This window comes from Vanellus vanellus (assembly GCF_965231255.1).
Source record: "Vanellus vanellus genome assembly, chromosome: 1".
Lineage (NCBI taxonomy): Eukaryota > Metazoa > Chordata > Aves > Charadriiformes > Charadriidae > Vanellus > Vanellus vanellus.
Genome location: NC_138905.1, coordinates 115,757,116 through 115,782,452, shown reverse-complemented (window position 1 = coordinate 115,782,452; position 25,337 = coordinate 115,757,116). Strand labels below are relative to the sequence as shown.

The window sequence follows — 25,337 nt, the reverse complement described above, 5'->3', positions numbered from 1 at the left end:
CCTTTTTTTTTTTTTCTTAAAAACTGGGACTATTGCTTATTGCCATAGCAGTAACTGTCGTGCTTCCTAAATGTCAAACAAATTCCTGTGAAAATGCCTCTTTAGAAAGCAAGATAATTCACTTTTCAGATCTCCATTCTCTTAGTGCCTTCATTCCTGTCCTTTCACCCATTGATTGTTCCGTTTCTTGCAGTGTTCTGTTCAGTTTTTTTTTAATTTGGGCTTTATAGTCTAGAATATTAATTTTTAAAGATGATACTGTAATGGCTAATAAAATTAATTCATCAGTAGCTTTGTCTTTTCACTAAGAGTATTAATTAGTTTGTGAAATTCATAATACTTTTGTTTACCACTAACAAAAATACCAAACCTAACCTACTAGTAAGCTTTTGGAGGTTTCTTCTGGTTTTCTGTTCTCTCCTTTGATTATCTAAATAAAGTTGACTTACGCATAGGGAGATTTTTGAGGGTGAGGAATCACGGAGTTTCAGAGTTGGAAGGGACCTCTAGAGATCATCTAGTCCAACTCCCCTGCTAAAGCAGGATTGCCCAGAGCACATTACTCAGGACTGCATCCAGGCGGGTCTTGAAAATCTCCAGAGAAGGGACTCCACAACCTCCCTGGGCAGCCTGTGCCAGTGCTCTGTCACCCTCACCGTAAAGAAGTTTCTCCGTGTATTTGAACGGAACTTCCTGTGTTCTAACTTGTGCCCATTACCCCTCGTCCTGTCACTTGGAACCAATGAAAAGAGCCTGGCTCCATCCTCCTTCAACCCACCCTTTAGATACTTGTATGCCATAATAAGGTCTCCCCTCAGCCTTCTCTTCTCCAGGCTAAAGAGTCCCAGCTCTCTCAGCTTTTCCTCATAAGGCAGATGCTCCAAGCCCTTAATCATCTTAGTTGCCCTTCGCTGGACTCGCTCCAGCAGTTGCCTGTCCCTCTTGAACTGGGGAGCCCCAAACTGGACACAGTATTCCAGTTGTGGCCTCACCAGTGCAGAGTAGAGGGGGAGAATGACCTCCTTCGACCTACTGGAAAGGAATAAGAAGATGGAATTAGAGAACTGGTGATTAAAAGTCTACAAGGTAGTAAGTATTTATCTAAAGCTACAGAAAGAAATGCGTGAATTTACAGGAAGTAAGAGCAGAAGTTTTGGGGCGTTTTAAGGCATGAATAGCTCAGTAGTTCGGCAATACACTTGCAAATGCTGCAGGTAGGGAAGGATTCCAGAACAAGGACTCAAAGCTGTAAATCTCAGCTGATTGTCAGGTGACTTTGAAATTTTGGGTGGCATTAAAAAAAAAAAAAAACTCTTAAAAATAAAGTGAAGAGGAAAGTAAAATGGCTTCTCAGCTTTGGGGAGCCCATTGTTGCTTGATGCTCCAAATATGCTTAATGTCCTGGGGGTAATAAGTGAGGTGGTTTTCCTCTTGCTTTGTGCTGTTTACATTGGCTTTGAGACAGCGCTTGCTATCAGGCCCAGGGAACAGGGTAAATTTACATTTTCCCATTAGCAGGAAGCAGTAGGGATCAAGGCTGAGATACGGTACATCTTGCATTGGAATAGCATGCGGGTAAAAATCTCCCTTCTGGTTAGTTTTGCCAAATATTACCTTTTCCTTCCTTCTCATGCTGCTTTTTTCCCCCCAAAAGGAGGACTGCTACTTCTTGGGGTGCGCTTTTTCTCAGTATAAGCAGAGGCTGGGCATATCTGCTCTGCTAATCAAGCAGACAGCCCGTGTCTATGTTCTTCATGCTCCCTGGCACTATGGTAGCCTCCTTGGTTCTTCGGTCCTGCTGCAGCAGCAGCTGTTAGTACTACTCTGCTAAGGTACTGGGGTTTTTCCTCAGCTCTGAGCAGACCCCTGAAATGTCAGGGAGCAAGGGAAGGTAAGATTTTATTCTATTTTTTCCACTGCATCTCCAATGAGAAATCTGTCCGTCCTGGTTTTTATTGCAGATACCTTGTGTGACCCTTTAACGCAACACTGCAATAGGCTTTGTAATTGTGGCTGTAGTGCAAGAGATGATGCTCTACTGCAGTAGATCCTGTATAGTTAGTTTATGCACCCAGTTCCTCCTGCACCAGGGGCATATCAAAAGGAGCCAACTGGGCACAAATTCAATAAGCAAATACAGTGGAGATCTTGCTCTGTGACTCCTTGGCTCTAAAATAATAAAAGTTAGTAACTTTTATCAGGAACCCTCGGTTAATCAAAATGATGCTCTGTGTCACCTTTGGCTTTGTTTTCTTCCATGGGAGGTTTCTTACAAAAAAATAAAATCTCTTCAGCAGAACTTAAAAGTAGATGTGTTCCTGTTTTAGAAGAGCTTTTCCTGATGACAGCAGGCCAGATGCCTGGGTGGTGGGCAGAGCACTGGGCTGGAAGGTGTGTAAAGTACAGAAGGGCTAACATTTATTGGGAGCCTTGTATCTTTTCCTTGAGATTGTCATCGTTGCCTCTCCTTGTCCACTGCCAGTGTAGGTGGATTTTGAATTCTTGATGCAGGAAGTAGCAGTAGGGGAGCATCGCAGGGGCAGAAAGGGAGGAACAGGGAATAAGCAGAACCGCCTACGTGTTTTAAAGATATATGTCACTTGCTGTTGCTTTGCTTCTTTTGAGTGGGAGCTCAGTGCAGCACAGGAACTGTCTGAATTTATATTTGGACAACACATCACCCAGTTTAAAGATGACAACGCTCAGACTGTACATTACTTATTTGAAGGGAAATGAAAGATGCTTGAATGCCACCTTCTAACTTCCTTGAGGTCAGTTAGACACTGCTACTGAAGTCACAAGAAGTGGTTCTGGAAGTAGAGCACATCCATCTCTTCTGCCTTCAAATCAGCACATTCTCCCATGTTCAACCTAAGCTGGGTGCTTTTCATTTTTTTTAAATATGGCAAAATCAAGCTTTCTTGGGTGGAATGAGATGCTGGTTAGAGAATTACAATTTACTAGTGGTTTCTTTTGATCTCAAACTAGCTAGCGTGCTGCTATATTGATTGTACCTGTTATTGAAAATTAAAACAGCGTGGGCCTCAACCACAAACAGCTGTCAAATGCAAGTGCTGGAGGTGCTAGAACAATGTTGTGTTAATGTAAGTGGAGTGGTTACACCTGTGTATGTGCTAAAACCATTAATGTGTTGCGAGTGTAGCTGACCCTTCAAATCAAGCCACCGGTCAGTCTAGTCCTGCTGCTGACACTGCAGTACCAGCTGTTGTGGAGGGATGTTGGAATAACCCTGCCATACGCAATTACTGGATAACTAGCCCCCTGGGGGAAGTTTCTTCCTAACAGCCCCTGATGGGAGGTTAGCTGATGTTCTAAAACAGGTGGGGACTGCTGCTCCTGGATTTTGCTTTTTGTTTCGTGGAAGAAACCGGGTACCCCCACCCACACATGGTCAAGTGGAAGCCAGGAGCAGCCCCAAGGCGGCACAATACTGTTGAAGGAACACACATTTTAGAAGCCAGTCAGCTCCTTGTCTTGCTAAACAGTTTTCAATATAACCAGTCTTCACCCTGCCCTTTGGAAAAGTACGTGTTTTCAGAATCACGTGAATATGCAGAGTAGGAAGTTAGTTTAGGTGTGCTCAGTTCCCTGTTTAAATGGAATGAGTGTTCAGGTGAAAGATATTGGGGTATGTTTTATTATATTAGCAATTTTGAACAGTTACTGTGTGCTGAATTTTATGGCTAGTAATTAGGATACATTAAACGAGTTCATTGAAGGACTGAAATTATTTTGCGGTCTGTGCTGAACTCATCCAAAATGAATTGTAAAAACAACACTCACGGCTGGCAAAAAATTCATTTTGTCTAATGCATATTTTTTTCCCCCCACTTAGTTTAATTTGAAGGTGCTCGTTTCCATTTTAAGTATGCATGGAGTTGAACAGAATGGAAAGGAACGGTTCTGAAGATTGTTGTTGGTTTTTTTTTTTCAAGATCAAAGTAAAACTAGTTTGGGTCTGGATATTGCATGCATGGTTGAGCAGATGGAGTGTAAACCTGAGAGCCTGGAGATCTAGATGTGCCTTGTAATCAGTAGCTGTCTTGCTGCGAGATCTTTGGCTAGTTGCTTAGAATAACTTTCAGACGTAGAGTATATGCTGGCTTTGGCAGGTGTTATACCTGGCATCTCTGAAACCACATTATGACTGTTTTGATTTCTTTTGTAAAGTCATAACTCTCCACTTTCTTTCTAAACATCATTGAGATCAATGAGCGTCTTGCAGCGAATGTGTATTTCTTACAGAAGTCCTCCCCAGAAATAAAAACATTAATTATAAATGCATGTTACTATGCTCTTAACTATATCTGTGTTTCATGAAGCAGAAAACAGTAGGGTAAATTCAGATAACAGCTAATTCATTATAACTGTTGACAGAACAGCGTTTACATTTCTAATCCCTAATCATAATACTTCCAAAAATGATGATAATGTCATTTGCTCAAATCTTGTGTGTTTATGCCACGTGTTTCAGTAAGTAGCTGGTGAAACCCAAAGCAACTTTTAAACCAGATCCTGTAGAAGCTGGAATGTGACTGTACTAAGGTTTTGACATTAATTCACCTCACAGCCTCCTGCTTCAAAGTAGTCCTCAAGCCCTCTGTTTTGTCGGTGGGCCAAAAGGGCCATCGAACAAGTGCCCCATCTTAATTTTACTTAACTGCTTGGCTCCCTACTGCTGCTGTCTCAATAATCCTCCTGTGCTTGTTGCCCTGTGGCCCGTGCCAGACAGAATTGAGCAGGCAGGACTGGTGGCAGTGGTTCCCTCCCTCTCTAATTTTTGTACTTGTTGAGAGCTTCTAGAGGTTTGTTACAGGGTGTGTTGAACGGCAGGGATGCTGAAGATTTTAAAAAGGAAAAAAAAAAAAGTTTGGCCTTTTCTTCTGAGAAGGCAATTTGAAATGCAATGAAAATGGTCTTTGCTTTGATATGGTTTCTCTCCACATTCCCGTGTCATTTTCATTCTAATATGAATTGTTGTTTTTATCTAGGCTGCGTAATGTGCTCTTTCTAGTTTCTCAAACCAAATAGCCACTGTATTGAAGAAGAAAATGAATTTTAAATCTGCACTGCTCTAAATTCAGCAGTTTAAAAAGCCATACATTTTGCTCAGAGGAAAATGATCCATTTAATGAAACATCATGGAAAACATACAGATTTTTGGCAGCACAGACTGTCTTTAAAAACAAATGACATTTTCCAGGCAAATATATGTTGGTGTATTCTAAGATTTGCACAGTCATGCTTAAAAGTTTGGGTGAATGTTATCTTAGTGCTCACATTGTGTATTGAGGTCCTTTGTTTTACATAGCTTTCGATCCACAGTAAAAGTTGAATTAGTTCACTCTGCCAGTGATTACATCTCATTTGCTTCAATGAAGGCTTAGATTTTGGAAATGCAGAGTCTGCTACTTGATAGTATATTTATCCTGCAGTTAAGCCTTAGTATGCTCACCACATAATCTTGAGAAAGAAGGCTGGGCTTTTTAGCTGAGATTGTAGACTACCATTTCAATATATTTGAAATCAAGTGACTAATAAAACTTGGAGCATATGTTGCAAGGTAATGCCTGCCTTTCTTTTGTTGATAATAAAAAAAGTTCCCTCTCATTTTTTCCCTATGCAAACCTTTTTTTGATTGTCTCAAAAAGATATGAAATGAAAACCATGAGGATCTCAGTATGTTGTTGCACTTATGATAAAATTTCCAACCCCTTTTGAAGGAACGTGTTTTTGTCGTGGGGTAGGAGGGTGTTTCTACTTTGAGGCTGAGGGAGGAAAAAGGATGAAAATGGAAGAGGATTGTCTGCATAAATATATATTTAGGTAAATGTGCACTGCAGTGTTTAATGAAGCTGCAATGCTGCATTTTCCCCTAGATTAATTTTGAATTTCACAGATATGATAGACTAGATGAATGGCTCAACTTTAATTGCCAGGTTCTACCAGCCTCGCATTTGTGCCAGGAATACAATTGTTTCTTCTGTCCTCTGAAATGCATGAATGCAACGGCTGTATGCAGGATGTGGTCTGTAGAGGTGTCGCCTCTCCTGCATATGTGATTTTGCATGGAAGATGTCCTGCTGGGGACAACATGGGGGACCTCTACTGCTGCGTCTCGCCATTCTTTTTTCTGTCTTACATACAGAGCTATCATATTGAGTTGTCTGCTATTTTCCTTACAGATACACGTCCCAAACATCTTATATTGTGTTTCTCTGAGATGGACTGGTAGCAGCTGTTCCTTTAATAAATAATATTACAAGCCTAAGAGATACTAGGCCTAAAGTGTGATGATTACCTTAAGTAAATAAAAGTCTATTATAAATACGCAGCTGTTACATTTCAATCCTTTTGAGGAAATGTCCATGCTAATCTACTCTTTTTTTTTTTTTTTTTTTTTTTCCCCTCTGCCTTTTCAGACCATGCTTGCATGGACATTTCAGTCTGGCACAGATCTATCCCACTTTTGCTAAAGGTCATCCTGGGTCCTCTTTAACTCCTGGCATTTTCCACTGTGATGTAGTTTTTATTCTTAGGGGGGATGTTTTCAGAAGTAGGTCAGTTCCTTGATCCAGCTTTTGCGTTAGCGCTGGCTTGTTGGAGAGGTCTTAGCAGTAAAAGGACAAGAGATGGAATAAGGCAGGAATTATGCCTTGGCAACGTCAAGAGTTGTGTCCAACTAAAGACACTGAAACCATGGCCCTAGCATCTGCCAGTGTACCTCTGCAGATGGATCGGTGCAAGTGCGACTCCTCCTTGTGACAGGTGCTCCCGAGACCTGAGAGGCTACCTGCAGGATTTGGGTGGTTTGAGCGTTTAGGGGCTTCATCTTTTTCTGGTTGTCATCAGGTCCGTGTGCATGACTAGGTGTATGTGTGAACAGGTAGTACGCTTTGTGGCGCTCTATTTTTTGGGTCATCCACATCTCTTATGGACTGCTCTGTAGATCTTCTGTGCTATCCTGGAATCATAGAATGGTTGAGGTTGGAAGGGGACCTTGAAGGTCATCTATTTCCACCCCCCCTGCCATAGGCAGGGACACCTCCCACTAGACCAGGTTGCTCAAAGCCCCATCCAGCCTGGCCTTGAACACCTCCAGGGATGGAGCTTCCACAGCTTCTCTAGGCAGCCTGTTCCAGTGCCTCACCACCCTCACAGTAAAGACTTTCTTCCTAATATCTAATCTAAATCTACCTTCTTCCAGTTTGAAGCCGTTCCCCCTCATCCTATCACTGCATGCCCTAGTAAAAAGTCCTTCCCCAGCTATATTTTACCACTTTTTCTTGTGGTGGTAGTGCTACTGTCTTGAGGGTTTTCTTTCTTTTTCTTTTTTTTTGGGGGGTTGGGGGCAGGCTTCTCTTTTTTCTTTTGTTCCCCCCCCAGCCTGTTTCACCCTTATCTATCTACGTCGAAATATATGGAAATCAGAAACACCGACTACAGCTGTGTTTATTTCACTATAACAGTGCATATGAAGCTTATTAGTAGCAGACAGTGGGCTGATCTGTCTAGATTGGTAGCACAGAATAGGTTTGCGTTCAGAAATCTGTCTTTGCAAGTAAAAAGGCAGTATGTGCATATTTTCAGTTGTCAGTTCTGCAGGCAAAAAAGGGAAAGACAGTTTCTCTCGCTTTGTAGCTTTGAAGCTGTCAGGAAGGTGATGCTTGCTTGAATTCATAGCAGGGCAATGCCCCAAGGTTGGAAGGGAGAAATATTTCTTGATTTCTCGGACATTGCATTTTTTTCCCAAGCAGTTTATTACCACTGCTTGCTAATTCATTCTGTGATATAATCATCTGGTTAGCCTTTATTCAATCAAAATTATTATGTAGTACTGTACTGAGTGCCTGCCACTCTGTGTCACAGACTGAGTGTCTTCCAAATACTGTATACTTCTGACTAATAAAAACATCCCACTGATAATCTGTTTTTAGAGATGTGTACTCCTTACAGAATATTGTTCTAGGTGGTTGTGGGTTAATTATAATTCATAATCACGGAGAGGTTTCTGAATATCTGGCCAATTATTGATGGCTTTATCCACCTTTTTCCTTTGTATACATTCGGGTTTTTTAATAGTTTAAACACAATTTCAGCTGTTAATTTTTTATTTTTTTTTACTTGAGTGGGGCGAGAATTTCACTCAAGGACTGTTATTGCATAGTGCTAACGAAAAATTTTGAAAGATGGGGATTGTAGGTTTTTACATTTTTTTCAGAGCTCCTGAGGTGTCTGACTTAATGTTGTGACTGAAAACAGAGCATTGGATTAAGGTCCCTAAGACTATTCCGAATTGTTTTGAGGACTTAGGGTGAACCCTTGCTAGGGAAAGGGTAGGTGTCTTTCACTTTAGCTAAGATAGGAGCATCTACTAGAAAGATACTGTGTAGTGTTATAGCTGTTAAAACATCAGCTTTGTATGTTGCAGGTGTCAATAGCTGTTGCATATATTAACACAAAGAAAAAAGGAAAATTACTTGTACAGTAATGACAGTATCTTGTTTAAATTTTTTTCTTCTGTTTGGGTATTGAAACATGTATACTGTTAATCTGGATATGAAGAAATACGTTTTGATACAAAATTTTTTCTTGCCAGCATAGTTTCTCTTTCTATAAATAATTATTATAGGTCAGAAAAGCACTAAGCCCATGGAAATTTAATGATGTCCAATTCCAGCTGTTTCCAAGAAACCTCACAGTGTTTCCATTAGAATGTAAACCAATGCAATTTAATTTATATGGTTCTTGTCCGAAGTCATATGTCTCCTTGAAGAACAGTGATAATTAAGGATGTATAAAACACCTAATTTCCTCCATTCATTACTCATTTTTTCCCCTTGGCCTGGGAAGACAGCTCTGCCAAAGCGTTGTGGTCAGTAAGTGTCATCTTTGTAAACTCAGCTTCTGAGTTGCACATGGGAAGCTGTTGTATTTTGAGGCAGTATCAAGACTGTTTAGTATTTTTTTTGTTTGTTTGAGCCAATTACAGACTTTTTAAAAAAATGCTAAATTTGATTTTGATGAGTATTCCTTTGAACATCTGTGAAGTGTTGCAGCTAACGTTTCTTGTCTAAGTTCCCGCACAGTTTGGCAAGTCTGTACACTCCATCTGAGAGGAAAAAAAAAAATCAGAAGGGATCATCTAAGAAGCAGGAGTTACATTTATGCTTCTAAACAAGGAACCGAAGGGGATTTGATAAGACTGATCTTATTAAAACTAAACTTGTGATACCATATAAGTTTATATGTGTCCACTTTTTAGTATTTTAGAGGAGAAGCAGCTCTCATTTTGAGCTATTCCTGAGAATGTATTGGTGGATATGCTAATAGGCAGTTACTTGCTGAAGTCTGGAAGATGGCTTTTAAGATTCCGGTGCCTGTACGGATCAGAGCCGCTCCATTGAGCAGCAGTGTGATGTCTTCCTATTACTGTTTCATTACTCGTACAAAACGCCTACAGTTTTGTAAAGAGCACTGCTCTGGTTCGGAGTTTGGAGTGACACAGTGAACCGGGAAATCTCCAATATTCAGCCAGGTTCAGAGTTCCTGAACATCCCCACTTTTGCACGCTTTAAATGTTAGCATCTTGAGCTGTTGTAGCTTAAGATCTGTTGCAAGAACAAACAGTCTCTCCTATGAGAAGGTCAGATTGCACAAGCTAATTTTAGAGTTTCTTACCAAACTAACAGGAGTGCTGCTACGGAGCGGTTTAGCAGAAGTGCTAAGCTTAAGCATGTACTGCTGTTGCAGAAAGAGTCAGTGTTCTTCCTCTCCTCCTCCTCATTTCTGCCCTGCCAGATTTTAGCATATGTCTGATCTTGCGATGAGGAAATTTCGGGAGCCGAACGGGAGCAAAGCTATCCCCTGCAAACAAACAGAAAAAGGATGAGTTTCTCTCTCTGACAGGGCTCACCGAGGGTCAGATGGGCTGGAGTGCTAACACAGGAGAGGTGGAAGGGGAGGGCAGACTTTCCCTGCTTACGGCAGCTGACCAAAGGATGGCTTTGGCATGGTGGTTGAACAGCCTGTGAAGGACAAGGTTTTTCTGAAGGACAAGCTATTTCTGAAGACGCTACATCCTTCTGCCTCTCAGTCCTGTGTGTTTTCAGGAGAACATAGGCAGTTAATACCTGAATTTCCCCAGCAAGTTTTTTCTGGTGGTAGACACCATGGACAGTTTAAATGGGAAAAAAATGGATTTTGTGAGGTCTAGAAGACAGATGTCAAATCAGGCCTATAATGAAGAGCAGGCCACATGTTAACCAGAGATGCAAATGTGGCTCCATAATTTAATTTTGGGCAGCAGTCAGAACATAAGTAGAGAGCAAATAAATACAAAATACCAGAATCTGTGTAGAAAAGAAGGCAGGTGAAAATAAAGAAATGTGAACAAGGCTGGTATTGTTAGGCAGGATCATGGCAGCAGGAAGGACAGACGAGAATTGACAGATAAATGAAAGACTGAGAAATTTGATGTAATGCAGTATCCTTGTAGTGGTTATCCGATCTGAAATTTAGTTTTCTTGGGTCATTTGCTAAACTCTTGTTCTGCAGGCCTGCCATAAGTATTTTGAGGAAAAGGGGGTGGACTCCATCTCGGGTGTGGACTCCATCTCAGATGTAGAGTCCCAACTGCTGCTGGTTTTGCTGTTGCTTTTGGTTTCTCCAGTGTTTTGCAGCTGGAGGTGGAGGAGCGGCTGCGCTCGGGAGCATCAGTGTCACATGCTGTTTTCTAAGATTAGGGTTCTTCGCTGCTGCTGTTTAGCAAACTAAAATCCTGTCTTAAGCATAATGCAGAAGTGGATTTGATATTTTCAAATTAACAGTATGTATCAATTTATCACGTTGTGTAGCCATGTCATCAATTTTCTTGTGGGAGAAGCTCTGGGCTGTCTTATGGGATGTTAGAGTGTCAGCCTGGTGGTGTCACGGGGCTGCACCAACAGATCAATGCAAAACTGCTCACAGGGCGCTACAAGTTTGATATAGAGTTATTTGAAGTCTGTGCAAATCCTTACATTGACTTTGCTTAGTTTAGTCTTTGGAGAAGGAATTTCAGTCTAGTTTAATGTCTCACTTTCATGAGTACTAAAGAAATAAAAGCTTATCTCTGAAACGGTTACACTGCTAAACAACAGAAACTGCTAAGCCACAGAGCGTGGTAATAAAGTAGATTGCATCATAACATAATCTCGAAGATAAGAGCATTTAAAGCTTTGATCTGCTTTTTTCATTTCCAAAAGTTTCAACAGAAGCGTAGGTGTGGCTCTGCGAGGTGAGAAGTAATCTCTCTCCCAGGAGGAGCCAAGGCAGTATGGAGCGTTAGGGATTTTTTTCTTTCTTCTTTCTTCATCAGTTTGAAAATCCTTGCCATCTGGAAGTACTTGATTGGAGTGGTCAAACTTGATTTATTTATTTTTCTCTTCAGTCCAATTCAGTAAACTTAGTTCCTGTTGGAGAAAGGGTGCCAAAGATCGTTTGAAGTTAAATGTATTGTTTGCCAGTCTTAGGTGAAACAAAAGCAAAAGAGGAGACATAAGATAAATTATCATACTTACTTTTAATATTAAATTATTTCTGGAGTTTGAGTAATTGGTGAATTGGAGGATCATGCAAGAACAAAACTATTTGATTATGTTACTGACACCTGAGTTGCGATTACCAAAATGACTCCAAATGTACTTGTCTGTATAGCAATTAATAAAAAAAGGTTTTGTTCCTAGCTATTATTTATGGTGCCAATCTATTAAATACTGTTGAAGTAAACATTTTTGATGATGAAGGGCAAGTTGGTTTGATGCCAAAGGTTGAGTTTGATAGTACTTGTAAAATAGTACTTGAAGCCCCTTTCTTGTTATTCTTTCCTTGATGTCTTTGCTGGGCTTTCCTATGCAGAATTTGTGTTCCAGAGGTTCTTTGACCTTGTTTGTTTGGATGCAGCCATAACAATTTTGTTAATTAGTTGCTTCCAGCAACTGGTTAATTGGGGAATTGTGAACAAGGAGATATGATAGTAGACCCTAGTAGACTCCATCAACAGCTTTTGTCGGTTGGTGTGCTCACCATGTGATGTCATTTTCTGGGAATTTGTAGTTTCTGTTTTTTGTAGCTTTGGAAATGTTAATCTGCATCATGCTAAAACTTTTTTCTTTTTTTTTTTTTTTTGTTTCCTACCAGCAGTAAGCATAAAGTAACTGAGGGTTTTCATATACTGTTTCCTCTGTGAAAGGTATTTGTGTATCTACCTGGTAGGGCTCTGTTAGGGGAACCCACTCTTTATCTGTGCAAAGGGCACCCATGTCCAGCACGGGAATAACTGTATGCTCAGGCAGGAAGACGACTGATGCCACACATCAGACCTGCTCTCTCAATTGGCTTTTTTCAACCACTTTCTTTCCTGATTTTTAATGTTACCATGCTATTAGCCCAGCATATCTTAAAAATGACAATCAGCAAGACAGGAAACCAGCTTGGGAGTGCCACCAGTCAGGAATAGCTGAATTTGCAGTCTGAAGCCTAAGTCTTGCAACACAGTAGACCATTTTCTGTGGTCATATCTTCGTATTTCTTTGGAGATCGTGTCTCAGTGAGAACGGGATGCAAGGTTCAACAGAAATGAAATCCTATTGCAAACCTCATTGCTTTCCTCTTCAAGAGCAAAATATACTACAAGCTTAAGGTGTGTGAAGTTCAGAAATGTCTGTGGAGTGGAGTTGGTGCTAAGCTCTTAATGATAGAATTATTCACCTATTCCCTGCCCCATACTTGGAGATGGTAGAAGCCAGTTCTGTATTGTGTTTTGAGATCACCTTACTGAGCTAGCATGGTTCAGATTTCAAGTAGCAGAGCACTTCACGCAGGGTAGGAGTCAGAGCTTGGCAAGTGACCATCTTTCTTTGGTCAACTTTGTGTCCAGAGGAGGTCCACGAAGATGGTCAGAGGGCTGGAGCACCTGTCCTATGAAGACAGGCTGAGAGAGTTGGGGCTGTTCAGCCTAGAGAAGAGAAGGCTCTGGGGAGACCTTATTATAGCAGCCTTCCAGCATCTCAAGGGAGCCTACAAGAAAGCTGGAGAGGGACTCTTCATCAGGGAGTGTAGTGATAGGATGAGGGGTAATGGGTTTAAACTGCAAGAGGGTAGATTTAGATGAGATATTAGGAAGAAATTCTTTACCGTGAGGGTGGTGAGACAGGAACAGGTTGCCCAGGGAAGTTGTGGCTGCCCCATCCCTGGAAGTGTTCAAGGCCAGGCTGGATGGGGCTTTGAGCAACCTGGTCTAGTGGGAGGTGTCCCTGTCCATAGCAGGGGGGGTAGAACCAGATGATCTTTAAGGTACTTTCCAACTCTAACCATTCTATGATTCTCTGAAGTAGCTGTGTCACGCTGTCAGCAACCTGTTAATGCTGTTACTCATTTTAAGTAAACATTTTTTGTTTGTTTGTTTGTTTCATGTTAAAAGCCTGATTCATACAGTATGTGGACTGAGAATGTGTGGCACTATTTGCCCCTTTTGACCCTGTGACAGTATCTGGCTGAGATGGGTGCTCTTTGGTCTTGGCCTGGGTGTTCTCCTGTTGTATGAGCAATTAGGAGATCTGCTGGCAAGATGCATGGTGCAGAGGGGCAGGTGCATGGGCATGTTCCAGCTGTGCAGTGTTTTGGATTGGAAAGGAGATGCAGGATTACAGTCCTTCTTACTCTGTCCTTTAAAATTCAGGATTGACACATCTTGGAAGATTCATAATTGACTTGGACTTTTTAAGTTTATTCTAACACTCCCTTTACTCAGCATGCCTTTGAGGACTTGGAAATGCACATCCTGTTTCTGCTTAAGAATAAGGTCTTAAATATATTGGTGTGGAAGTTTTGTTGGATATGATCGGACTTAATGTTATGCCACAACAGTATTGTCCTCTAGGGATTAACATCACTGTGGTCAGTTGAGTCATTGGGAGCAATTTGAAGTGCTTCTGGTTTCTCCATTTGGCAGCCGTCCTAATCCTCTTGAGATTGTCCTTTTGTAGGAGAAGGAAAACAAAAAAGCTTTTCATTTTTCTGGCTTTCTTTGAGTTGGTGGATTCAATCTTTCTGTTAGAGAAGTCGGTGTCAGGGTTCCCATTGACTTCAGTGGAGCGTGCAGGACAAGGCCTCAAAAAAAACGTTTTGCCATCTGTGTGGGAACAGACTGCGGGAGGAAGAAGGCTGGCAAGAAAATGTTTAGCTTCTTTTTTGGTGGGGGATGGAGCGCTAAGACAGTTTGAAGACAGTTTGTTTTTTGATTTGCGTGCTTCTGAGCTGCTTCTGTTAAATGTACAGATGCTTATAGACAGCCCAATGACTGGTAACTTTATGTACAGCTAGTTTTGGTGCTTCTATACCAATTTATGAGCAGCTTCTGTTAGAACCTTTCTCCTCCTCATGTCTACAAGGTTCAGTAGCCAGCTCTGGAGCGATGTTCGTTAGCTGCAAGAGAAGAAAATTGCTCAAAAGCTTTGGCCCCTAACTTCTCCTGTGCTGTGTGGACAACTTGGAGCCCATGGAGCTTGCTGCAAAGGTGCAATGGTGGAGCATGGGTCTGAGGGGCTGTGAGCTCTACCTCATGTGTTATCACTGCCGGGAGATGCAGCAAGCCAGGTGGGTCTGTTGCGGTAACGAAGCAACAGAGGGGGATTTTCTGCTACATGGGTTTCACTCTGAAAAAAAACAATGACAAGATATTATGATTTTATTTTAAAAAAGTGCAAACCAAGTGTTAGATGACTGAATTGCCCTGGGAGGCACTGCATGTTTCAGACCCGTGGCTAACTCAATCTGCTGCTACAGATGTGTGTGTGTACAGTCTGGCAGACCGTACTTGAAAGTCTGTTGTAGAAAAGGATGGTAGGGCTTCACTTTATGGTAAAGCACAGATGATGATGCCTACTTCATTCCTTGCTTTGCTTTCAAACTGGCAGTTGCCCGTGGACTCTAGGGCACAGCTTCATCCAAAGGATCGTTGGCTGAAAGCCCTTGTTCTCAAAAGGGGGGGGATGGCTGGGAGGTACTCCTGTTACCCACATGAGCATCATTCATGAGCTCAGGGTGATGGCTTATTTCTTTAGCAGCTGCATATTAAGCAGAAAAATGGGATTAGTTGGGTTTTCAGTCCAATTTAGCAACTGGAAATGAAGGTGCCAACCAGTTTACTAAAATAAGCCTGAATTTTTACATCTTTCTTGGATAAATTTCCAAGCTTTGCAAAGACATCTGCAAGGGACAGTCATTGCAGACTTCTCCATACCCTTCTTCTCCTCTCCCATCACCGTGGGGATTTGAAATGTCATGAAGCAGAATTAGAGAAACAGTAAGTGCAATTCATGAGTAAAAGTGAATTCTAAGAGATCTGGGAGCCATAATACTTGTAATGGTTAATGAAGATTTCTTAATACCCTATTGGACATTAGCTTTCAGTAATGCTTTGAGTCTTATCAAAGACATCAGCAGTAGATCCTGTTCCATATAAAGCAGAATTTGCACCATGTATGTACAAGCTGCTTCCTCAGCAGATTTCCTTCTTCATGTGACTTGCTGAGGCCTCCATTGCCTGGCACTCACACTGCCCTTTACTGACTCTTATTCCCCCCTCTTTTTTCCCAGCATGGAAATGTAAAGCAAATTTCTGCAGAAGCCTCAGCAGTGTTTATAATGCATGATGTTGTTGTTCTTTTACAAAGCTCTCCATTACTTTGGAAAATAATTGTGAAAATACATTCAGCTTTTTAATGCAGTTTCTTATTTTAGAAACTAAGCATTTCCTTGGGTTATTGGTTTGGGTTTGTTTTTCTGTTTTCCCTGACCCAAAAGAAGTTGGTTATGTGGGAGTTCACAAAAGACAGCCATAATTAAGAGGGGGAGGCGACACAAAAAAAAAAAAAAAAAAAAAAGAATGCCTGATTTATCTTCAGTCATGTCTTCTCCAGGTTACTGTCCCGAGAGAGCAGTTTGCAGGCAGAATAACTATGTGTAAGAGTGGCGAGGCAGTTCTGATTACTCTGGACCAAATGTTATGAGAATGACTTAACAACTTGGAGAAAAATACAAATTTATAAATATTTGTGAAGAAAGATGTGATTTCTTTAGGAAGGAAACTTTTATCCTGTTTTGTACTGACACTAAATATTCTGTGTTTGTATTTTAAAGGTATAGTCTGTACAATCTATATCTCAGGCACAAGAACAAGAATTACTAAAAAACGCCACTGCTTGATTGAAAAGAAAAAAAAAAATGCAGTGTCATCTTAGAGCTACTCAAGTAATTACCATAGGTATCCTGTTTCAAAGGATCAACATGGAAATATAGAACACTGAATGCACATTCCTGAGCTATTCACTAACAAGAAATGCTACTGATCTGAATGTTTTCTGCAGATATGCTCCCTGTAGCTTTGTTCCTCATGTTCAGCTTTTTTTTTTTTTTTTATTTTTAAGGTCAAGTTGTATTTTAGAACATCAGGTATTCTGTTTCTAACTTGTAGATTTCCCAAACTTTTTCTGTGTTCCTTTCACTACAGGAATAAACCAGGTGTGGTTTTCTTGTATTCTGTATGATGGAGTACGACCAGTGTTTCAGAATATGGCCTTATATTATCACTTTGCATTCTTGGTACTAGAGCCTGAAGTTGATTTCATGAAAAGGGAAATCACAGCCATGTTTGTCTCTTGGGGCATTCATACAACTGAATCTAGGCTCTTAGATTAATAAATTACCCTTTGGCTAGTTCTGCAGTAAACTCAAGAATGCATAAATTAATTAGATTATTAAAAATGAGTTCCCAGGCCTGTTACTTTGTGACAGTTCTTGCATGGCCCCGAGGACAACTGTCACATAAAGTAGGTCATTTTGTAAGCAGTGGAACTTGGAAATAGTTGAATAGAGAACAATTATATTTTTGTAGATTTTATGCTACTGCTTAGGTAGGTTTTGTATTGTTATCTATTCAACAAATACAACTAACAGCTCACTTATAGTCCCATGTGTTCCCGTTTGACAGAAAGGTGGGAGAGTTCTTTAGGTGAAGCTTGTGAAACTTCAGATAGGTAATTTGATGATTTAAAACTTGTATTACAGCCCATTTATAGTGATGATTTCTTTCAAAATCTGGGGAAAAGGAATTTGTAACTTTCTACAGGTAGTGATTTTCACAAAGCCTTTAAATTGCTTGATTTCATGCCTTCAGAATGGTACCCCATCTTTGGACAGAAATTGCTGGCACAAGATCTGGTTCTTTCCCTGATGGCCCTTTTTGAAGCATATCATGCTTGAGATGAAATACAATGTTTCACCATCATGTTAATACAACTTAAAAGAAAGGTCAGACTTTGTTGTTTGGTTGTTTGGGTTTTGTTTCGTTTTGTTTCTTTTAATATTTGCTTTTTTAAAAGAATAGTCCTACTAAGGACTGCTCCTGAAGACCCAGGTCAGATAGCTGAGCCTTTACTGCCATCCCCATTGGATGCTGGTTCTGTAGCCAACACAATTTCACTTAAACACCCTCCTTGTGTATTAGTTGTCTTACACAGAAGACTGACATTTCGTATATTGATGTGATAGGGAAGGAGCCGCAGTCAGGAGAGCACTATGCCTTGCCTTCCTCCCACTGGCATGTGCTGCCGGAGGGATGGCGGCCTGCAGGAGAATCTGGCAAACCAGGCCCAGGCTCTAACTGCTTACACTGTCCCACCTTCCTTGATACAGTGACACAGTGCTTCAGGCAGCCGCTAAAGAGGGAATGGGACGGATGAAATCATCGTGCCTAATGGAGATTTTTTATTTTTTTTTTTCTTTTGAAACTACTTCTGGCTGCTTGTTTTTTCCCTGTTGGGAGGATAGCAGTCCTTGTCCTTTATACGTGATATGTTACTTTGAGATAAAAATACCCTGTTAACTTGATTAGGGAGTTATTCCGTCTCACTGCTCTAGTACTTAACCTTATTCCTGCAGAAGTTCAATTAAAATGAACCAAACACACAAACAAACAAACAAAAAAATCCACCGAAAAACCAACCCTAAAACCAAAACTGCTTTTAGTGATGCTGTGGAGTAACAGGCAGATGTAGTCTCATCTTCTGAGTTTGTACTTGAGCAGAGTAAAACTGTGAACAGGCTTATGGTGGCATGGCAAAGTGGACTTTGCTGTCACTCTGTGAATAAAAAATTCTGCCGACAGCAAAACATAAGTGGTTGTTGCATTTAAGCTGGTAAGTACTTAAGGCGGACAAGGAAGCAGCTTAGAAGAGACCGTAAGTCCAACCCTGTTTACTCTGAGGTTTTACAGTATGAACAGCTATATATCTGCTGTAATTAGACAAGAGAGACTTTAGAGAGCTGATGTGGTAAGCAGAATTTGCCCGGCAGGCCTAAGATTTTTGGTTTGGTTTTCTTATTGCGTGCAAGCATATTTGTGTTATAAAATCAAGGACTTGAAAGGCAGTGAGGAGAATGTGGTTGACCATGCAGCCTTATTTCTGTTTACATAGGCTTCTGCCTTCCCTGTGTGCAGAGGAAAGCACACAGAGAAAGCCAGTGTGTGAGTGCTCAATTAAGTCTGTGTTTATGCACGGAGCCCTGTGTGTGAATTAGGGTCGAGCAGGCTACCTCATGTCTGGCACTTTTTCTGATTGCTTTAATTACAAGGTAAATGGCAGTCTTCCGTGAAATTCCAGATAAAAAGCACATTAGGAACTTTTTGAGAGAAGAGATCGTGTACATATGAAGCTTCTTGTGAGTGAACCAACCCAACTGGCCACTGTAATAAAACCAGCTCATGTTTCTACCGCTCTCAATATCAAAAGCACTTGGGATCCTATAGCAGGATTTTTGTATATACCCTGCTCACACAGAAAAGCAGCGAGTGATTGTCTTGATCTCTTCTCCCTCTCTTCAGCAACATCTTGATCTCTTTTCCCTCTCTGCCCCTGTCTCCTCCCCCATCTGTGGACAATGCTTAGAATGTTCATCATCTCCTCACACACATGCCTGTTCTGGGTTTTTGTTTTGATTTTTTTTTTCTTCTTTTCCATAGGACAGGATCGGTAATGAAAGAAACTATTTGAGTGTTGAAATGTATTCTGGCTTTGCATGCTTGGGGGAAAAATGAAGAGGTGTAAAAGACACTTAGGAGAAGAGGACAGAGCATTTGCCTCTTACCATGGGACGTAAGAGTTGCAGGGTGGGCAGACAGTTTGAAAACGAGAACTAACAGGATGCCAGGGTTAATGGATCGGAGAGGCAAGAGTTGGGGTGAAGGAGTGGGAATAGTGGGTGAGTTTCGCGGCAGGAAACTCTTGAACAGCAGCTCTTTGTGTAGTAGTGAAGCAGCTGAGGTGTTGGAAGGGCAGAGGATAATTTGTCAGATGGGCCCTAAGAAACAGTTTTAAGAGCAGTATGTGAAACTCATAGATGAGGCTGAGGGTTGATGCAGACAGCTAGTGAGGCTGCAGCCGTTAAAAACTGAAGGGTGTTATTGATGGCTGCTAGGTGATGTGGCTGAAGATAAGAAGTATTATGTCTTTGGAAACTTGTCCTCAGGGGTTAATTAAAAGAAATAATTCTCTGGCTAGGCTGGAAGACACTCAGCCTGGGATTATTTATTTATTCTAAGTAATAGGGTGTGGTTTTGCTTTTAAGGATTGATTACTTCTCTTGTCTTTTAAACTGTAGGGTTAAAAGGGTTCTCTCTTCCCAAGTGGCATCTGGAAAGGAGTGCAAATACCCGAGATGTTATGCTGATAAGTTGCAGAAACAGATACCTGGGACTTGTGGTACAGGACAGAACTGTTCTTTCTTGGTCACTTTGCTCTTTCTCAGGTTGGCCCATTACACTGAATTTGGAAACTGCTCCAATGCAACTAGTGCTGGGTTTGACTTTCTCTTCATAAGTCTTTTTGAGCGAGTGAAGGAGTTGCTTCAGTTACACAGAATGGCAGGAAAAGTTGGGATGCCAACTAGTCCTGTGCCTTCACTTCTGTGTGTAGAAGTGCCTGTGTGGTTGAGAAAGCCAGGGGTAAGTGGCTGGCTTGGTCAGGCATCGCAGGGTATGGCTGAAGCAGCAGAGACATGGCAGAGAAGGACAGGCGCTTCTGTTCACTGGGGAAGGGACTGGACTGGACTGGACTGGACTGGAGGGGTTCCCGGCCAGCAGGCTGCCGTGGGAAGAGCTGCAGGCCTGCGTTAGGCAACACTGTGTAAACACACAAGGACCCTGACATTTGCAATGCTAGGTGAAGCGCAACTGTGTTTTTCATTTACTTGGTAACGAGGAGAGCCCAGTTCATATTTCATAACTTTCTCTGAGGATAGCTTAGCTGGAAGAACAGCGCTATTCCTGCATAATGACTAGGATGTGGTGACTGGGAGGTGTGCCAGCGTGGCAATATATGGTTCATCTCTTGTGAAACACAGCAGCTGCTGACTGCAGATTTTGGACCTCAGGGGCTCTCCAGAGTAGTCAACTTGACCACATATAGTGTGGTTTTTGTGTTGGTGTGTTAAAATCTTTCTAAAGCTTGCACAGCTTCTGTTCTCCGCCTCGCTTGTCCATTCGGTACAGGGGTTATGCCCATGCCTCTAGTAACTGTGTCCGTGCAAGAGGACTGCAGAGCTGACGTACCAGAGGTTTACTGTGCTTTATGGTGACAGTGAGTATTGTTTCACCTGGTAAGCCTATGTGTCTAGTCAAGAGTCACGGCTAGAGCAGATGCACACAAAGAAAAGCTTAAAAATCATAACTTGGGCCAGCAGTTGCTGAAGAAACGGGGAAAAAAAATTAGGACAGCTGGTTGAAATGAGTGGGAGTTTAAAGGCAGTAAGCATCCATAGTTGCATGTCTTAAGTGCGTGCAAGTTAATGTCTTCCCCCCCACCCCCTTTATTTGTAAATAAGAGAGTTTAAGGGACAGTCTTTCCCCAAGAGTTTGAGGCTCGTGTTCTTTTTTCATGGAGGTTTTTAATTTGACATCAATTTTAGCCTTTAAGTTACCTGACTTTGCGGCAGAAAGTAAAACAAATAACCTGACTCTTAAAAATTCATGCTTCCCAAGTCCCACTTCTGAGTTTACATATTAATTGATGAAGAGTCAAAATTACCTTATACGAAGATCCTCTATAATAATGTAGAAAAGTACTTGTAAAAAGCATTAATAAACTAGAATGTTTTGACATGAGACGTGTAATAACTTGAATCTGTGTATAGCTGTCTGCTTTGCAGATCCAGATTGCAAGATTGAGAATGGGGTATTTCATTCAGGGCGGGCTGTGCTTGTGTCATTGCTGCTCTTGTGATGCTGCTGCTGCAGCTGATCTGTGACAGCTGTGACTCTGCAGCATCACTGCTTCCGAAGTCATGGGTTGGAAAGCTTGCAGAGATACTGTTACATGGACACACAGAAATAATGATTGTATACTTCCTCTGCACGGGCATACCAAACTCTTGAAAAATGAGTGTAGTGTGTCTGCTTGTTACTGCTCTTCAGTAACATATCTACAGGAAATACTGGGAAGCACCTGGTCTTTTGACTTTCTGTGGTTTTAACATGTAGGTTACCTTCTGCCCCCTGACAGAAAAACCCCAAAAGGATTTTATTTATTTATTTAAAGATATACTCTAGGAAGGAATGGAAGTAGTTTTGATCCAACTATGATTTGTTAATCTGGAACTGAGTGCTTCATAGTTGAAGCATTGTTTAGCTATTCTTCAGATACGCTTGCTGTCAAAGGATGTTTTCCACAAGCAATTTTAAGACCACATTCTTCCTAAACACTGTTTACCAAATGTGCATATTCTTTTGTGCTTGCAGTAACTGTTTGCAGACTACTTCACTGATGAGTTTCATTTGTGATTTTTGTTTACAATTTTAAAAAGCAAATTGTCTGATAATTTCTGTGAAAAGTTCTCAATGCTATAATAACAGGAAGTACAGAATATTCAAAGTACAAAGTTGCATGGTCCAGTTGGAAAGAAACTTCTTCACAGACCAACTTGTTTGGTTTTTTTTTTTTGCTTTTTTGGGGGAAGGCAGTGGAGGAGAGCAGACAGGGAGTCTGGATGTAATCAAACTGTATCCTAGTTTCGCATATCTTCCCCTTTCTTTAAGTGTAAATCAAAGCATTCAAATGATTCAAGTTGCTAAAGATGCAACTGCTGAAACCATCCTAATTTTTGTTCTGACTGTTTACAGCAGTGATTTCTGAAACCATCCTAATTTTTGTTCTGACTGTTTACAGCAGTGATTTCTGAAACCATCCTAATTTTTGTTCTGACTGTTTACAGCAGTGATTTCTGAAACCATCCTAATTTTTGTTCTGACTGTTTACAGCAGTGATTTCTTCATTTCTTTTATCTGTATGATTATTCCTTTCTAGCATTTCTATGGTCAGTCTTTTGTTAGTTTTTAAAATATATACTGTCACTGACTGCCTGAGACAGATTTCAAGCAGAATGCCAGCTCATAAATAGTTGTCAGATCTGGGGTGCATTAGTACCAGTTCTTCAGTGGCACATTGCAGGGAGACTGGACAGTGTGGTTTTGGAGAGACTGGGCAGCCTTTTCTCATTGTGAGAGTAGAGTTGAGCCTTACATTTTAATTCAAGCTGGCTTCGAAGTCTTACCATGCCAGATGCTGAAGCTTCGGGTAAAAGGAAGATCTAGAAACCAGATGTGCGATCTAATTTAAGCCAAGATATCGTGAGTAGGTATAGCAAACAACTGAAGGATTAAGGAAAAAGGTTAAAAGGAAATGATAATAAGAAGTGGACACATTTTCAGGCTGATACAGCGTTTGGTGGCAGTTAAACTAATACATATCTCTGATTTGGAACAGTCAGAATTCAAACTGATGTGGGATGCACTTTGGAGAAAAAATACTAAGGTGTTTAAATAAAAATGGCAATTGATTACACGTTAAGGTGCAAAATTAATTTTAAACAATATTTTTTTTTCTGCCTCTTGCCCAGGTTCTCTGCCATTCCACATTGTTAGTGAAGATGGATGCTGATTATGATTTACATTCTTTAGTCCAAGATACTGTTTCTTTTTCCTTTTTTTTTAAATGTATGTTAAAATGTAACACCACGCTGTGTTTTACAAGGGGTACATGTACATCTGTGCATGTGCAAGTGTGTGCATGTGTGTTCCATTTAATGGTTTCCATGGATGGAGCATATTCTATTAGTAACTCAGACCATTTGTTACTCTGCAAAGGTCTTGTTCTCTTCTCTATGGTGATTCTTCTTTTGGAATATACAGGGAGAGATCCTCAAGTTCAAGCAGAAGTTAGCATACACTGTACCACTAATTCCAATCATGATAGTACTTCAAGATTTATATATACTTATTTCTATTGTTATTGTTATTTTAATTGTGTAATAAAAAAATGGAGAAGGAAATTGAAATAGCTCCACTAACCTAATCATCAGCTAACCTTGTAAACCTTTCAAAAATTTATTTGAAAATATGATAAAAGAAGCAATATTCTGAATGGCCCGAGTTACTTTAGAAGATGAAGGGCATAATGAATAATATCAAGAGGTGACATACAATGCTTTTGAATCTAAATGTCTTATAGTATCAGAGATGACTGTCTCACATGATTATGCTCAAGTTTCACTTCAAGATTGCACCAAGATGTACAGAGTTCATTTGCTTCTGCTGAGCATGTGTGACTGGGTGAAGAAACCTATTTATATAATCATATATCGGGGATTGAGTTTAAAAGAAAAGAAAGAAAGAAAAAAAAGTATCTCTCAGAGATTTCAGTTGCATTTAATATTGGTATTTGAGTGCTGGCAGAGGTTACCCAGAGAGGCTGTAGAGTCACCATCTTTGAGATATTCAGAAGCTGTCTGGACACAGTCCTGGGCAACCAGCTGTGGGTGATCCAGCTTGAGCAGGGGAGTGGGGCCAGATGACCTCCAGAGGTCTGTTCCAACCTCAACCACTCTGGGATTCTGCATGCATCAGGGCGATCATGAAAGATGACTAGCATCGTTCATAGGACATGTTTTCAAGTATCATTGCAGTGGCTGAGTAGGAGTATCCTTTTTAAATCCTTGTTTTAACAGAGAAACCTCTAGTAGTGGGTAGGCTACTTGGAGAAGCACCCTCGGGGTCACAGTTGTTCAGTCTCAACACCTTTGCAACTCGCTCTTGTTAACTATGTATGTGATAAATTAAGACGTTTGCAAATTTTAAATTTCTGAAGGTGGTTGTACACTGCAGCCAGGCTTGGCCGTACTAACCGGACTTTTCCTAGAGTTGAGTACTTCCTCTGCGCAGGATACACATTCTCGTCATTACTCTGACTCTTCTTTGAATCTCTTCCAATTTATCCACGTCCTCCCGAATTGCTGCCCCTGCCGCTGGGCCTGCTAATTGCATGAAGGGCCTCACCTCCCCATGTGCTCAGAAGCTGTGCCTTCCTCTTGCCCGCAGGGTACTGCGAGGAGCTTGTGTTGGCTAGTGGCTGTCATCTGCTGCCCTTCCTCAAACGGTCTTGTCGCCCCATGTAAGCAGCCCCAGCCCAGTGCTCCCTGTGCGCGAGGGGTCTGGGGACCTATCCGCCTGCACCAGCCATGCCCAAAGGCCTCTCTGCTGGTCTCCTTCCTTCTCACGGGCATCGGGGCAGCTGCGATGGTGGTGGTGGCCCAGCCACTTCATTGCTTCACTTTTTTTCTCTGTCTCCCAACTCTGTATCTGTTTGGTTTTCCCAGATTTGTTTCAAAATAATCCCGAATCTCCTGTTAGGTAACACATATTCGAGGAGGTGGTTGTAACACTGTCACTGTTTTATCATCAACACCTTTGTATGTAGACAGATCAAAATACCCTTTGTTTCATTAAGAACATCTACATTTTAATCCTAAATCCATGTGTCATCAGACTTGGTAATGGTAAACACGAATGTAAACAAGATTGCATTAAATTGTGAGTAGCCTGAGTGCAGAGGCTTTTTAGACTTTTTGTTTCTGAAGTCAGTATATAAAGAAACTTAGTCGTGAAAATGGAATTTAATGAAAATCTAGCAGTAACTTTTGATTGCCACTTAAAATTTTTTAGGTTACGTTGACCTCCGTTTCTTCCACCACCAGTTCTTTTAAAATACATTGAAGGAATTGCTCTGCAACAAGTTGTGACAGCATTGGAAGTTTGGATCTCCTGTAACTTTCTAGAGATGCTTGCTCTGACTCTCTAGAAGGAGCAGTGGCTCATTAGGGACACTATAAATAAATAGGAGGCTCATTTTTCAGTACCATCGAGTAGGTCCCACTTCAATTCAGAG

The 25,337-nt window shown here is 41.1% G+C and overlaps 1 protein-coding gene across 2 annotated transcripts in view; it reads left to right on the top strand.

Moving 5' to 3' along the window:
- Positions 1-25,337, top strand: part of LOC309680852 (amyloid-beta precursor protein) — a 230,914-nt gene that overhangs the window by 43,917 nt on the left and 161,660 nt on the right. The window lies entirely within an intron of this gene.